The sequence below is a fragment of the Schistocerca gregaria genome, unplaced genomic scaffold (genome assembly GCF_023897955.1).
Source record: "Schistocerca gregaria isolate iqSchGreg1 unplaced genomic scaffold, iqSchGreg1.2 ptg000169l, whole genome shotgun sequence".
NCBI lineage: Eukaryota > Metazoa > Arthropoda > Insecta > Orthoptera > Acrididae > Schistocerca > Schistocerca gregaria.
Genome location: NW_026061724.1, coordinates 2,196,600 through 2,214,535, shown reverse-complemented (window position 1 = coordinate 2,214,535; position 17,936 = coordinate 2,196,600). Strand labels below are relative to the sequence as shown.

General features: G+C 26.7%; 1 long non-coding RNA gene across 1 annotated transcript in view; it reads left to right on the top strand.

Moving 5' to 3' along the window:
- Positions 1-4,802: 4,802 nt before the first annotated feature.
- The window catches only part of LOC126302232 (uncharacterized), a 179,977-nt gene continuing 166,843 nt past the window's right edge, over positions 4,803-17,936 (top strand). The window contains exon 1 of the long non-coding RNA XR_007553138.1: positions 4,803-5,124. This is a non-coding gene — a long non-coding RNA (uncharacterized LOC126302232). The remainder of the gene's footprint in view (positions 5,125-17,936) is intronic.

The following is a 17,936-nucleotide window of genomic DNA, read 5'->3' as shown; positions in this document are numbered from 1 at the left end:
GGGTAGTCAGAGTATCGTCGAGGTATTCCTGCTAATCCTAGGAAGTGTTGAGGAAAGAATGTTAAATTTACTCCAATGAATATAATTGTAAATTGGATTTTTAATCATGTATTATTTATAGTTAATCCTGTAAATAGTGGATATCATTGAATGACACCTCCTATAATTGCAAATACTGCTCCTATAGATAATACATAATGAAAGTGGGCTACTACATAATATGTATCATGTAATACAATATCAAGTGATGAATTTGCTAATACTAATCCTGTTAATCCACCAATTGTAAATAGGAAAATAAATCCTAGAGCTCATAATAATGGTGGATTGAACTTGAATTTAGTTCCATATAATGTAGCTAATCATCTAAATACCTTAATTCCTGTAGGTACAGCAATAATTATTGTTGCTGATGTAAAATATGCTCGTGTGTCAACATCCATTCCTACTGTAAATATATGATGTGCTCATACAATAAATCCTATTAGTCCGATTGATAGTATAGCATAAATTATACCTAATGTTCCAAATGATTCAATTTTTCCTCTTTCTTGACATACAATATGTGAAATAATTCCGAACCCCGGTAGAATTAAAATATAAACTTCTGGGTGTCCAAAGAATCAAAATAGATGTTGATATAGAATTGGGTCACCCCCTCCTGCAGGGTCAAAGAATGATGTATTTAAATTTCGATCTGTTAATAATATAGTAATAGCTCCTGCTAAAACTGGAAGTGAAAGAAGGAGAAGTAATGCTGCAATAGCTACAGATCATACAAATAAAGGTGTTTGATCTAAAGTTATACTTTCTGATCATATATTAATTGCTGTTGTAATGAAATTCACTGCACCAAGAATAGATGATACACCTGCTAAGTGCAGTGAAAAAATAGCTAGATCTACAGATGCACCCCCGTGTGCAATAGCTCCTGCTAGAGGAGGGTAAACTGTTCATCCTGTACCAGCACCATTATCTACTATAGAAGATGTAAGAAGAAGGGTTAGTGAAGGTGGTAGTAATCAAAAACTTATATTATTTATTCGTGGAAATGCTATATCTGGTGCACCAATTATTAGTGGAACAAGTCAATTACCAAATCCACCAATTATAATAGGTATTACTATAAAGAAAATTATTACGAATGCGTGAGCTGTAATAATAACATTATAAATCTGGTCATCCCCAATTAGAGATCCGGGTTGGCCAAGTTCAGCACGAATAAGTATTCTTATTGATGTTCCTACTATTCCTGCTCATGCTCCAAATATGAAGTATAAAGTACCAATGTCCTTATGGTTTGTTGAGAATAATCATTTTTGCGGTAAGATGGCTGAATTTTAGGTGGTAGATTGTAAATCTACTTATGAGATGTTTTCTCTCTTATCATATTTAGGTCTTATATTCAATTATGATTCTAGACTGCAATTCTAGAGGTGTAAAATTTTACTAAGGCCTAAAAGATTATTCTTTTAATTATAACTTTGAAGGTTATTAGTTTGATTAACTTAAGTCCTTAGTATAATGAAATTAAGGTTGATGTTGAAATCAATCCTATTGTTGAAAATATTACTGTTATAGGAAGAATGATTCTTGATTCTTGGGACTTTATCTTTATAGATCACGAATTTTCTGTGTATGATATAATTAGAGCTGAGAATCTAATACGTATATAGTAGTAGAGTGTAATTGTAGTTAATACAACTATAATAGTTATAATAGTTGTTATATTGTTTTCTATTAATGATTGTATTACAATTCATTTTGGTAAGAATCCAAGGAATGGTGGTAGTCCACCTAAAGATAATAAAGATAAGAATATTATGAATTTATTTTCGGTTTTTATATTTCTGGCTGAATAAATTTGATTTATGAAAAATAAATTTATTTGCTTAAATAATAAAACTATAATTAATCTTAATAGTGAGTAAATAATGAAGTATAGTTCTCAGATGTTTTCTCTGACTGTTAATGATCTAATTATTCAACCTAGATGTCTGATTGATGAATATGCTAAAAGTTGTCGTAAGGATGTTTGATTTAAACCTCCTATTGCCCCAATAATAATTCTTAAGATAATAATTGTTCAAATAAAAGTTCTTAATTGAATACAATAAGATAAGACCATTATTGGGGCGATTTTTTGTCATGTTATTAATGTTAAACAATTATTTCATCTTGATGCTCCTATAACTTCTGGAAATCAGAAATGGAAAGGTGCAGCTCCAATCTTTAATAATAGTCTAGATCTAATTATTATTGATGGGATAAATTCTGTTTCCCATCCCATGGGATATTTTATTTGAATCAGCAAAATTGAAAATAATAATATTGTCGATGCTATTGCTTGGACAATAAAATATTTAATTGATGATTCATTTATTATTATATTTTTATTTCTTGTTAGGAGCGGAATAAATGAAAGTAAGTTGATCTCAAGTCCTATTCAAACCCCAAATCAGGAATTTGATGAAATGGACAGGATCGTTCCTATCATTAATGTTGATAGGAAGAGAAGTTTTGTAGAGTTGTTGGTCATTAAAAAGGAGAGGATTGATACCTCTATAAATGGGGTATGAACCCATTAGCTTGTTTAGCTTACCTTTTTACATTAAGGTGTATGATGCACGTTAGTTTTTGATACTAAAGGAGGTAGTTTAATTCTATCTTATGTAATTTTAAAGAAGGTAATTTTATTTACTTTACTTACCCTATCAAGGTAACCCTTTAATCAGGCACTTCATTTATTTAATATATAAATCGAAAGTTTTTTTTGAAATTCTTTTATGTATTATTTTGTTTAATTAGGATTAATTTATCCTGCTCATTTTATTTTTATATATATATAATAAATAATTTATATTAATATATTACATTTAATTGAAATTAAAGTATTATAAGTTCATCTTACCATTATCAATTGATTATTTTAATGCAATTATTTACCTAGGATTATTGCTACTTATGTTTTTAGCTTAAAATAGGTTATTATAATATAATATATATAATAATATGTAATTTAATATTTAATATTATTATAATTGGATATAATAAATAAAATTATTAATTTAAATATAAAATATTATAATTAATATAAATAATTATATTAATTATAATAATATAATTATGTAAATTATCTATAATTAGATTATTTAACTAATATATATGAAAGTTAACTTAATATAAAAAAAGAATTCATATTAATAACATATTATATTAAATTACATAATTGTATAAAATATATTTATTATATTATTTAATCTTTCTTTATTTATTAGTGAAAAGAAAGATTAAATAAGAAAGAATATAATACATTTATTGCTATACATGTTAAATATTAATCTTTAATTATATATAATAGAGAAGTTGTTGTGGTCATACATAGGGGCGTTTCTTTTTTTTTGTTAATGTTTGTGGTTTTTTCTTTTTTTTTCTTTAAATATTTGAATCTTTTATTTTTTCCTGAATTAATAGATTTAAAATTTTCTTATTTTTTATTTTTAAAAGTTTTATTCTTGCTTGTTTATTCACTTTTTCTTTGTATTATATGTAAGTTTTGTTAGACTAAATGTTGTTTTTGCAGTAATTTGATTTAATTATCAAGTGATTTTGGATTTAGCAATTGATTTAGTATCGGCATAATTCGTGCCAGCAGCCGCGGTTATACGATTGATACAAGTGAATATTATTGGTTAAAACAGTTGTTTATATTATTAGGGTTGAAATATAAATTTGTAAGGTGAAATGTTAAAATTTATTTGTGGCCTTTTTATGAATCTGTGAAATTTAAATAATAAACTAGATACCCTATTATTTTAAATGTTAATTATATTTACCAGGGTACTATTAGTTAAGGTCTTTAAACCCAAAGAATTTGGCGGTATCTCATTCCATTCTGAGGAACCTACCCCATGATTGATAATACACGATTTACTCTACTTAATTTATTTGTTTGTATATCTCCGTTATCAGAGAATCTTTTTAGAGTTATAATTCTCAAGATTTATAATTATAAATTATTTCAGGTCAAGGTGCAGCTTATAGTTAAGAGGAGGTGGGTTACAATAGATTTTTGTTTATAACGGATTTGATAGTGAAATACTGTTAATGAAGGTGGATTTGATAGTAATTTAATTTATTTAATTTAACTGATATTGGCTCTGAGATGTGTACACATCGCCCGTCACTCTCATTATTGATTATTCTATTTTATTTTAAAGTAGCTTCAATTTAGATGAGATAAGTCGTAACATAGTAGATGTACTGGAAAGTGTATCTAGGAAGAGTTTCAAGATATAACTTATTAGTAAAGTGTTTCATTTACACTGAAAATTTTTCTGTGCAAATCAGGATATCTTGATTATTTATTTTATTATATTTATTTTTTGTTTATTTAATTATTTAGTATAAATAATTTTATTGTATTTTTGTCTTAGTATATTTTATAGAATTGATTTTTTAAATTATAGTTTATTGGTAATGTAAGTGTTTTATGAAATATTATTTTAAATTTTTTTAAGTAGATTTTATTTATTGTACCTTTTGTATCAGGGTTTATCAAAATTTTAGTATTTATTTTACTTGTCTCGATTTGGGTTGATTTATAAATAATTTATAGTTAATGTATCATAATTATTATTAAATTATTTATAGAAATGAGATGTTAATCGTTTCCCAAGATATCTAGTTTCTTAAGAAAAAATTTAATTTTTTAAAGATATTTGTTTTTATTTAATTTTTTAAGTAAAAATATTAACTTATTTATTCTTTAAGGGATAAGCTTTGAAGTTAATAACCTATAATTTATTTTATTGAAATATAATAGTAAGCTTTAAACCAGCTATCTTTAAGATTACGTTTTAGTTCATTATTTTTTATTTTCATTTTATAAATATTTTAGGTTTTTTATTAAGATTATTAATTTAATTTTAAAATTTTTGTAATAATGATAGAATTAGTATATTTATTTGTATGAAATTTTTACCTTGTGAACTTATTATAAGGAACTAGGCAAAATTGATTTCCGCCTGTTTATCAAAAACATGTCCTCTTGTTTATATTTTGAGGTCTGGCCTGCTCACTGAGCGTATTTTTAAAGAGCCGCGGTATTTTGACCGTGCAAAGGTAGCATAATCATTAGTCTCTTAATTTGTGGCTGGAATGAATGGCTTGACGAGAAATCAACTGTCTCTTAATAAATTTTTGAATTTAACTTTTGAGTCAAAAGGCTTAAATTCTTCTTTAGGACGAGAAGACCCTATAGAGCTTGACATTTTACTTTTATATAGTTTTTTGTTTGTCTTTCTATATTTAATGATGATGTTTTGTTGGGGTGACATGAAGAATAGATAAACTCTTCATTATTATATGATTTACTTATGTTTGTTATTTTGATCCATAATTTATGATCATAAGATTAAGTTACCTTAGGGATAACAGCGTAATTGTTTTTGAGAGCTCATATCGACAAAGCAGATTGCGACCTCGATGTTGGATTAAGAAAAGTTTTGGGTGCAGGAGCCCAATGATTAGGTCTGTTCGACCTTTAAATTCTTACATGATCTGAGTTCAGACCGGCGTGAGCCAGGTCGGTTTCTATCCTAAGATTGTTAATCCATATTAGTACGAAAGGACCATATGGTTAAAATATTTTTTTTATATTGTTTAATATTAATTTATTTACTATTTTGACAGATTAATGTGTTGAATTTAGAATTCATTTATGTAGATTTTTTCTACAAATAGTATTGATACTTTATGATTTAGTTATTTTTATTTTGAATTTTCTTTTATTGGTTATTTGTGTTTTAATTAGTGTTGCCTTTTTAACTTTATTAGAGCGTAAGGTTTTAGGTTATATTCAGATTCGAAAGGGTCCAAATAAGGTAGGTTTTGTTGGAATTCCTCAGCCATTTAGAGATGCTATTAAGTTAATTTGTAAGGAGCAGCCAATTCCTGTTATATCTAATTACCTACTTTATTATTTTTCCCCTGTTTTTAATTTAATGATTTCTTTAGCCGTTTGAGTAATTTTTCCTTATTTAACTTATATGTGTTCTTTTTCTTATGGATTTTTATTTTTTTTATGTTGTACTAGATTAGGTGTTTATACTGTTATAATTGCTGGTTGATCTTCTAATTCAAATTATTCATTATTAGGTTCTCTTCGTTCTGTTGCTCAAACAATTTCTTATGAAGTTAGTTTAGCTTTAATTTTATTGTCTTTAATTATTTTAATTGGTAGTTTTAATATGTTTGATTTTATAAACTATCAGCTTTATTGTTGATTTATTATTATTTCTTTTCCTTTAGCTTTAGCTTGTTTTGCTTCTTGCTTAGCTGAAACTAATCGTACTCCTTTTGATTTTGCTGAAGGAGAATCTGAGTTAGTTTCAGGATTTAATATTGAGTATGGTGCGGGTGGTTTTACTTTAATTTTTGTAGCTGAATATACTAGAATTGTCTTCATAAGAATGTTATTGGCTTTAATTTTTTTGGGCGGTGATTTTTATTCTTTTATATTTTTTATTAAGCTTGCTATTATATCTTTTGGTTTTATTTCGGTTCGTGGAACATTACCACGGTTCCGTTATGATAAATTACTGTACTTAGCTTGAAAAAGTTTTTTACCTTTATCTTTGAATTTTTTTATTTTCTTTGTTGGTTTAAAGCTTTTATTTATCTCATTTGTTTAGTGAAATTTTTTGAGAAAAGTTAATAGAAGAGTTAAACTTCTAATTTTATGTTTTCAAAACATATGCTTTTCCTAAGCTAATTAACTTTATTCCTTAATTAATTTATCTCATGCATTTGTGACATGGACATTAATTAAGAAATATGTGAAGTAAATAATTGTTAAGATTTGACCTGTTATAATATAAGGTTCTTCAACAGGTCGTTTACCAATTCACGTTAGTAAGCATACAACAACTACTATAATTCAGAATAAAATTTGATTAATAGGGTAAAATTGAATGCCTCGGAATCGTGTTTTATTATAAAATGGTAAAATTATTAAGATTCTAATTGATAAAAATAATGCAATAACACCTCCTAACTTATTACGGATAGATCGTAGAATTGCATATGCAAATAGGAAATATCATTCTGGTTAAATGTGAACTGGTGTTACTAATGGGTTGGCAGGTACAAAGTTATCTGGATCTCCTAATAGGTAAGGATTAATTAAACATAGTATAATTAATAATGATGTTATTATTACAAATGTAATAGAATCCTTAAAGGTAAAGTATGGATGGAATGGAATTTTTTCAATATCTCCATTTACTCCAAGAGGATTATTAGATCCTGTTTGGTGAAGAAAAAATAAATGAATTGCTGCTATAGCAGCAATAATAAATGGTAATACAAAATGGAATGTGAAGAATCGATTTAATGTTGCATTATCAACAGCGAATCCTCCTCATACTCATTGGACTAAATCTGTTCCTAAGTATGGGATTGCTGATAATAAATTGGTAATTACTGTTGCACCTCAAAAAGATATTTGGCCTCAGGGTAAGACATATCCTATAAATGCAGTTGCTATAACTAAAAATAAAATCACTGTACCAATTATTCAGGTATGTATATATATATAAGATCCATAGTAAATTCCCCGTCCTACATGTAAGTAAATACAAAAAAAAAGTAGATGCTCCATTTGCGTGTAAGGTTCGGATAATTCAACCATTATTTACGTCTCGGCAGATGTGTACTACACTACTGAATGCTATTTCAATATTTGATGTATAATGTATAGCTAAAAATAGTCCAGTTACGATTTGAATTACCAAACATAACCCTAATAGGGATCCAAAATTTCATCAAAATGAAATATTTGTTGGGGCAGGTAAGTCAATTAAAGAGTTATTAATAATTTTAATTAAAGGATGTCTTAATCGTAAGGGTTTATTCATTAGTAATTATCTTATTTTACGAATAGGTCCCTGATTAATATTGGTGATTTTAACAACTGCTAGTAGTGCTAAAAATAAATAAATTATTATTATTATTGTAATAATGAATGTTGGTCTATTATATAATTTTTCTAAAGATATTGTTATTTCTTGATAATTGATTGAATTATCAATATTTATAGTTTCGGTGTTTTTGAAAAAGTCTATAAATATAGATATATCTAGAATAATTAATATTAATATGATAAATACTCACATTATTAATGTAATAATTATAGTGATTGATTTAGGCTGAAATATTTCGTTTGATGCAATTCTTGTAATGTAAATAAATAATACTAGTATACCACCAAGAAATGTTAAAAATAAAATATATGATAATCAATATCTTTCTATTATTGTTCCTGTTATTAATCCAACTAGGAAGGTTTGAAGGATAATAAAAAGCATTATTGATATTGGGTGTCTTAATTTAATCTATAATTATATTATTTAACTAATATATATGCCAGGTCGGTTTCTATCCCTTGATTGTTAATCCATATTAGTACGAAAGGACCATATGGTTAAAATATTTTTTGTTATATTGATTAATATTAATTTATTTACTATTTTGACAGATTAATGTGTTGAATTTAGAATTCATTTATGTAGATTTTTTCTACAAATAGTATTGATACTTTATGATTTAGTTATTTTTATTTTGTATTTTCTTTTATTGGTTATTTGTGTTTTAATTAGTGTTGCCTTTTTAACTTTATTAGAGCGTAAGGTTTTAGGTTATATTCAGATTCGAAAGGGTCCAAATAAGGTAGGTTTTGTTGGAATTCCTCAGCCATTTAGAGATGCTATTAAGTTAATTTGTAAGGAGCAGCCAATTCCTATTATATCTAATTACCTACTTTATTATTTTTCCCCTGTTTTTAATTTAATGATTTCTTTAGCCGTTTGAGTAATTTTTCCATATTTAACTTATATGTGTTCTTTTTCTTATGGATTTTTATTTTTTTTATGTTGTACTAGATTAGGTGTTTATACTGTTATAATTGCTGGTTGATCTTCTAATTCAAATTATTCATTATTAGGTTCTCTTCGTTCTGTTGCTCAAACAATTTCTTATGAAGTTAGTTTAGCTTTAATTTTATTGTCTTTAATTATTTTAATTGGTAGTTTTAATATGTTTTATTTTATAAACTATCAGCTTTATTGTTGATTTATTATTATTTCTTTTCCTTTAGCTTTAGCTTGTTTTGCTTCTTGCTTAGCTGAAACTAATCGTACTCCTTTTGATTTTGCTGAAGGAGAATCTGAGTTAGTTTCAGGATTTAATATTGAGTATGGTGCGGGTGGTTTTACTTTAATTTCTGTAGCTGAATATACTAGAATTGTCTTCATAAGAATGTTATTGGCTTTAATTTTTTTGGGCGGTGATTTTTATTCTTTTATATTTTTTATTAAGCTTGCTATTATATCTTTTGGTTTTATTTGGGTTCGTGGAACATTACCACGGTTCCGTTATGATAAATTAATGTACTTAGCTTGAAAAAGTTTTTTACCTTTATCTTTGAATTTTTTTATTTTCTTTGTTGGTTTAAAGATTTTATTTATCTCATTTGTTTAGTGAAATTTTTTGAGAAAAGTTAATAGAAGAGTTAAACTTCTAATTTTATGTTTTCAAAACATATGCTTTTCCTAAGCTAATTAACTTTATTCCTTAATTAATTTATCTCATGCGTTTGCGACATGGACATTAATTAAGAAATATGTGAAGTAAATAATTGTTAAGATTTGACCTGTTATAATATAAGGTTCTTCAACAGGTCGTTTACCAATTCACGTTAGTAAGCATACAACAACTACTATAATTCAGAATTAAATTTGATTAATAGGGTAAAATTGAATGCCTCGCAATGGTGTTTTATTATAAAATGGTAAAATTATTAAGATTCTAATTGATAAAAATAATGCAATAACACCTCCTAACTTATTAGGGATAGATCGTAGAATTGCATATGCAAATAGGAAATATCATTCTGGTTGAATGTGAACTGGTGTTACTAATGGGTTGGCAGGTACAAAGTTATCTGGATCTCCTAATAGGTAAGGATTAATTAAACATAGTATAATTAATAATGATGTTATTATTACAAATGTAATAGAATCCTTAAAGGTAAAGTATGGATGGAATGGAATTTTTTCAATAACTCCATTTAGTCCAAGAGGATTATTAGATCCTGTTTGGTGAAGAAAAAATAAATGAATTGCTGCTATAGCAGCAATAATAAATGGTAATACAAAATGGAATGTGAAGAACCGATTTAATGTTGCATTATCAACAGCGAATCCTCCTCATACTCATTGGACTAAATCTGTTCCTAAGTATGGGATTGCTGATAATAAATTAGTAATTACTGTTGCACCTCAAAAAGATATTTGGCCTCAGGGTAAGACATATCCTATAAATGCAGTTGCTATAACTAAAAATAAAATCACTGTACCAATTATTCAGGTATGTATATATATATATATATAAGATCCATAGTAAATTCCCCGTCCTACATGTAAGTAAATACAAATAAAAAATATAGATGCTCCATTTGCGTGTAAGGTTCGGATAATTCAACCATTATTTACGTCTCGGCAGATGTGTACTACACTACTGAATGCTATTTCAATATTTGATGTATAATGTATAGCTAAAAATAGTCCAGTTACGATTTGAATTACCAAACATAACCCTAATAGGGATCCAAAATTTCATCAAAATGAAATATTTGTTGGGGCAGGTAAGTCAATTAAAGAGTTATTAATAATTTTAATTAAAGGATGTCTTAATCGTAAGGGTTTATTCATTAGTAATTATCTTATTTTACGAATAGGTCCCTGATTAATATTGGTGATTTTAACAACTGCTAGTAGTGCTAAAAATAAATAAATTATTATTATTATTGTAATAATGAATGTTGGTCTATTATATAATTTTTCTAAAGATATTGTTATTTCTTGATAATTGATTGAATTATCAGTATTTATAGTTTCGGTGTTTTTGAAAAAGTCTATAAATATAGATATATCTAGAATAATTAATATTAATATGATAAATACTCACATTATTAATGTAATAATTATAGTGATTGATTTAGGCTGAAATATTTCGTTTGATGCAATTCTTGTAATGTAAATAAATAATACTAGTATACCACCAAGAAATGTTAAAAATAAAATATATGATAATCAATATCTTTCTATTATTGTTCCTGTTATTAATCCAACTAGGAAGGTTTGAAGGATAATAAAAAGCATTATTGATATTGGGTGTCTTAATTTAATAAAATTAATATTTATTACATTTGATAATGATATAATTATTATTTTGATCATTTCAGGGGTTAGTTTATTTAAAATACCGGTTTTGGGGACCGATGATGGAAGCTTTTCCACCTCTGAAGTTTTAAAAGTGGGGGCTGGACTTATTTCCGGTTTACAAGACCGGCGTTTTTTTTAAACTATTAAAACTAATGTTTATATTCTCTATTTTTACTTCTTTATTGATTTATTTTGCTGGTGTTTATGTTTTTTCTTCTAAACGTAAACATTTATTAATGGTTCTTTTGAGATTAGAATATATTGTTCTTTCTTTATTTATGTTAGTTATTGTTTTTCTTATTGAGTTTGATTATGATTATTTTTTTCCTGTTATTTTTTTAGTTTTTTCTGTTTGTGAGGGTGCTTTAGGTCTTTCTATTTTAGTTTCAATAATTCGTTCTCATGGTAATGATTTTTTTAATTCTTTTGGTTTATCTTTATGTTAAAGTATTTATTTATAACTATTTTTTTGATCCCTCTTTGTTTATTAAATAATTGTTGATGGTTGGTTCATTCTTTAATGTTTCTGTCGGGTTTTGTTTTTATAATTTGTGTTTATTCATATGCTGATTTGAATATAATTAGATATTATTTTGGTATTGATTATTTTTCTTTTAGTTTAATTTTACTTAGTTTTTGGATTTGTTCTTTAATAATCACTGCTAGAGGTTCAGTTTATTTAAGTTCATATCATTCTAATTTTTTAGTTTTTATGGTTTTGATTTTAATAATTATGCTTTATTGTTCATTTGCTAGATTTAGTCTTCTTTCTTTTTATATTTTTTTTTGAGGCTAGATTAGTTCCTACTTTACTTTTAATTTTGGGTTGGGGTTATCAACCTGAGCGTTTGCAGGCTGGTGTTTATTTAATTTTTTATACTTTGGTTGCTAGATTACCTTTATTATTAGTTTTATTTAAGGTTTATGATTTTTCTAATACTTTATATTTTCCTTTATTGGTTGATTTTGGTTCTTATTATTTTATGTTTTATGTATTTATAATTTTGGCTTTTTTAGTTAAGATACCTATGTTTTTGGTTCATTTATGACTTCCTAAGGCTCATGTAGAGGCCCCTATTTCAGGTAGAATAATTCTTGCTTGTGTTTTATTAAAGTTAGGTGGTTATGGTATTTTTCGTGCTATAAAGGTTATTTCTTATTTGGGTTTAAAGTTTAATTATTTTTGATTGTCTTTAGGTTTATCTGGGGGTGTTATTGTAAGATTTATTTGTTTTCGTCAGGTTGATTTAAAGTCTTTAATTGCATATTCTTCTGTTGCTCATATAAGAATGGTTATTGGTGGATTGATGACTATGAATTGATGAGGTTGTGTAGGCTCTCTTTCTCTAATGGTTGGTCATGGTTTATGTTCTTCTGGTTTATTTTGTTTATCTAATATTATTTATGAACGTTTAGGTAGACGAAGATTATTAATTAACAAGGGTATAATTAATTTGATGCCAGGAATGGCTTTATGATGATTTCTTTTAAGATCATCAAATATGGCTGCTCCTCCTTCTTTAAATTTGGTAGGTGAAATTAGATTATTAAATAGAATTATATCTTGATCTTCTTTTAGATTCTTTGCTTTGATTTTTTTATCTTTTTTTAGAGCTGTTTATACTTTGTATATATATTCTTATTCTCAGCATGGGAATTATTATTCTGGTGTTTATACTTGTTCTCTTGGTTATTTTCGTGAATATCATCTTTTACTTTTACATTGATTGCCTTTAAATATTCTCTGTTTAAAGGGTGAATATTTCTTTGTTTAGTTTGCTTAAGTATTTTAATTAAAAATATTGTTTTGTGGAATCAATGATATGAAGTTTTTCATCTTAGGCCGTGAATTTATTTTCTATTTGTTCTTTGAGTTTTTTTTCTTTGTTTATTTCGAGAACTATAATTTTTATTTTAGGTATTTATTATTTAATAATTGATTATAGAGTTTTTGTTGAGTGAGAGCTTTTCAATTTAAATGGTTCTATAGTTGTTATAACTTTAATTTTGGATTGAATATCTCTTAATTTTATATCTTTTGTTATATATATTTCTTCTTTGGTTATTTATTATAGAGAGGATTATATATCTGGTGAAAAGAATATAAATCGTTTTATTATTATTGTTTTAATATTTATTCTTTCTATAGGTTTTTTAATTATTAGTCCTAATTTAATTAGAATTTTATTAGGTTGAGATGGTTTAGGTTTAGTTTCTTATTGTTTAGTTATTTATTATCAAACTGTAAAATCTTATAGTGCTGGTATATTAACTGCACTTTCTAATCGTATTGGTGATGTTGCTATTTTAATTTCTATTGCATGAATGTTAAATTTTGGTGGTTGAAATTATATTTATTATTATGATTTTATTTCTAATTCTTTTGAAATAAAGCTCATTACTATATTAATTGTTTTAGCAGCTATAACTAAGAGAGCTCAGATTCCTTTCTCTTCATGACTTCCTGCTGCTATAGCAGCTCCTACTCCTGTTTCTGCTTTAGTTCATTCTTCTACTCTTGTTACTGCTGGTGTTTATTTATTAATTCGTTTTAGACCAATATTGGATACTTATAATTGTGGTTGATTTTTACTTTTAATTGGTTGTATAACTATATTTATGGCTGGATTGGGCGCTAATTTTGAGTTTGATTTAAAGAAGATTATTGCTCTTTCTACTTTAAGACAACTTGGTTTAATAATAAGAATTTTGGCTATAGGTTATCCAAAGCTTGCATTTTTTCATTTATTGGCTCATGCTTTATTTAAGGCATTATTATTTATATGTGCAGGTTCAATAATTCATAATTTGAAGGATTCTCAGGATATTCGTTTTATAGGATCAATTGTTAATTTCATACCTTTAACTTCAGTTTGTTTTAATGTTTCTAGTTTATCTTTGTGTGGAATACCTTTTTTAGCGGGATTTTAATCAAAGGATTTAATTCTTGAGATGGTTTGTTTAAGATGAATTAATTGTTTAATTTTTTTTCTTTATTTTTTTTCTACTGGTTTAACTGCTTCTTATTCTTTTCGTTTGTTTTATTATTCAATATCTGGTGATAATAATTTTTATTCTAGATTTTCTTTTGATGATAAGGGTTATTATATTTCATTTGGAATAATTGGTCTATTGTTTGTTGCTGTTTTTGGTGGTAGTCTTTTATCTTGATTAATTTTTCCTATTCCTCATGTGATTGCTTTACCTTATTATTTAAAGTTTTTACTATTACAGTTGTTATTTTAGGTGCTTATTTAGGTTATCTTATTTCTAATTTTGATTTTTCTCATAATTTATTTTCTTTAAGTATACTTTCTTTTGTTAGATTTGCTGGTTCTATATGATTTATACCTTTTCTTTCAACTAAGTTTATTAGATATATTCCTTTAAAAATAGGTTATTATTCATCTAAGTCATTTGATTATGGTTGAGGTGAATTACTTGGTGGTCAAGGTTTATATAGATTATTTATTTATTTAATTGGTTATATTCAAGGTTGATATGATTCTAATTTCAAGATTTATCTTTTAACTTTTATTTTTTGAATATTTATTTTGGTAATATTGTTTTTCGTTTACTTAAATAGCTTATAATTAGAGCGTGACACTGAAGATGTTAAGGAAGTATTTTTACTTTTAAGTATTTATAAATATAGATCTATTATTTTTACAGTGAAAATGTAATGTTTTATTTAAACTATATAAATTTTAGAAATGTTAACGGAGTTTAACCGCTAATATAAAAAGTTAGCAGCTTTCATATTGGCTTTACATTTCCTTAATTGGAACTATTATAGTTCAATTATATTATTAACAGTAATACGCCTCTTTTTGGCTTCAATTAATAAGAATAAGGGTAGTACATACCAATCTTCCAGGTCGAAACTGACTGCAATATTTCGCTTCTTATTCTATTTAAGGTTGATTGATAATATCAATACTTTTTGAATGCAACCCAAATGTTATATTTAACTACAACCCTTTATTCTGCTCATTGTAATGCTCCTTGGTTTCATTCATGGTATAGTCCTCCTAATAGAACTAGAATAAAAAATATTGTTGATACTGTTCAGATTATAATGTCTGAAGTTTCAAAAATAATTACAATTGGTAGAATTAGTGCAATTTCTACATCAAAAATTAAAAAGATTACTGCGATTAGGAAGAATCGTATTGAGAATGGTATTCGTGCTGATCTTTTTGGATCAAACCCACATTCAAATGGTGATCTTTTTTCTCGATCATTAATTAATTTTTTTGATAGTGTTGTTGCCAGGATTATAACAATTATTGGAATAATAAATCTAATGAAAACTCTTGTTGATAGAATTAGAATTGTTTTTCTTGATTTATATCAAGCTTTCTGATTGGAAGTCAAATGTACTATTTATACTAGAAAAACAATTATCTACCTCATCAATAAATAGAGATATATAAGAATAATCATACTACGTCTACGAAGTGTCAGTATCATGCTGCTGCTTCAAATCCAAAGTGATGTCTTGGTGAAAATTGATTTATTGAGTGTCGAAGTAGACATGTTGATAAAAAGATTGTTCCAATAATTACGTGTAAACCATGGAATCCTGTTGCAACAAAGAATGTTGATCCATAAACTGCATCTGCAATGGTAAAAGGTGCTTCTCAATATTCATATGCTTGAAGTATTGTAAAGTATAGTCCTAATAACACTGTGAAGAATAATCCTTGTAGTGCTTGAGTATGATTAGATTCCATTAAACTATGATGTGCTCATGTTACTGTTACTCCTGATGCTAAAAGAATAGCTGTATTAAGTAATGGAATTTGTATAGGGTTAAAGGGTTGAATTCCTATTGGAGGTCATAGTATTCCTAGTTCAATTGTTGGTGCTAATCTTCTTCTAAAGAATGCTCAAAAAAAATAAACGAAAAATAATACCTCTGATGCAATAAATAAAATTATTCCTCATCGTAATCCAATTGATACAAATCCTGTATGTAATCCTTGATATGTTCCTTCTCGTACTACATCTCGTCATCATTGAATTATAGTTAGTAGGGTAATTCCAAATCCAGTTATGAATAAGTTAATATTAAATAGGTGGAATCATTTTGCTAGTCCTGATACTAGGACTATTGCTCCAATTGCTCCTGTTAATGGTCAAGGTCTATAGTCTACTAAGTGGAATGGGTGGTTTGAGTGAGTTGTTAACATAGGTTTAATATACTTCTCTAGAATATAGAGTTCTTAGAATTGAGAAAACATAGGCTTGAATTATTGCTACTGCTGATTCTAGAATTAATAGAAGTATTTGTCCAATAATTAGTAATGAGATTAAGTTTATTGCTATGGATGGTCCTGTGTTTCCTAATAAGGTTAATAATAAGTGTCCTGCAATTATATTTGCTGCCAACCGTACTGCTAATGTACCTGGTCGAATAACATTACTAATTGTTTCAATTAGTACTATAAATGATATTAATGCAGGCGGTGTACCTTGTGGTACAAGGTGTGTAAATATATGATTAGTATGGTTAATTCATCCAAATAATATAAATCTTAGCCATATAGGTAGGGCAATTGCAAATGTTAATGCTAAATGTCTTGTTCTAGTAAAAATATAAGGGAATAATCCTATGAAATTGTTAAATAATATTATAATAAAAATTGAGATGAAAATGAATGTTGTTCCATTAAATGATTTTGGTCCAAGAAGTGTTTTAAATTCATTATGTAAGGTTAAATTTAGTTTATTTCAGATAATGTTAATTCGTGATGGTGTAAGTCAAAATAGTGATGGGATTAATAATAGTCCTAGAAATGTTCTAGTTCAATTTAATGATAAATTAAAGATGTTAGTTGATGGGTCAAATGTTGAGAATAGATTTGTTATCATTTTCAATTTAAGTTTTTTATTTCAATTGTTCCTTTTTCTGCTCTTTTAATAAGGTTAGGTTTAAATGAGAAGAAGTGTATTTGATTAAACAAGATTAATGTAGCTGAAAATATAATGAATAGTGAGAATCATATAAGAGGGGATATTTGAGGGATTTGGATATAATTTCCCCATCAGAAGTAGTCGTTAATTTACTATTATTTGGTTTAAGAGACCATTACTTACTTTCAGTCATCTGATGAATTTCAAGGTGTACTAATTTTTTTTAGTACTTTAGATTGACACTCTAATGTTATTTATTTTAACTAACTCCTTAAATTATCTTAGATAATCACTTAATAAATAAATTTACTGAAGTTCTTTCAATTACAATTGGTATAAATCTGTGGTTTGCTCCACAGATTTCTGAGCATTGTCCAAAGAATAATCCAGGTCGATTTATTGTGAATGTTCCTTGATTTAACCGACCTGGCGTTGCATCAATTTTAACCCCTAATGCAGGAACTGCTCATGAGTGTAGAACATCTGATGCTCTTGTTAATACTCGTACTTCTGTATTTATTGGTAGGATTGTTCGGTTATCTACATCTAGTAGTCGGAATCCATCATTTTCTAGGTCTTGTTCTGGTGTTATATAAGTGTCAAATTCTACGTCTATGAAGTCTGAATATTCATATCTTCAATATCATTGTCGTCCAATGGTTTTAATTGTAATTATTGCATCTACTGAATCATCAAGTAAATATAATAGTCGTAATGATGGAAGGGCAATAA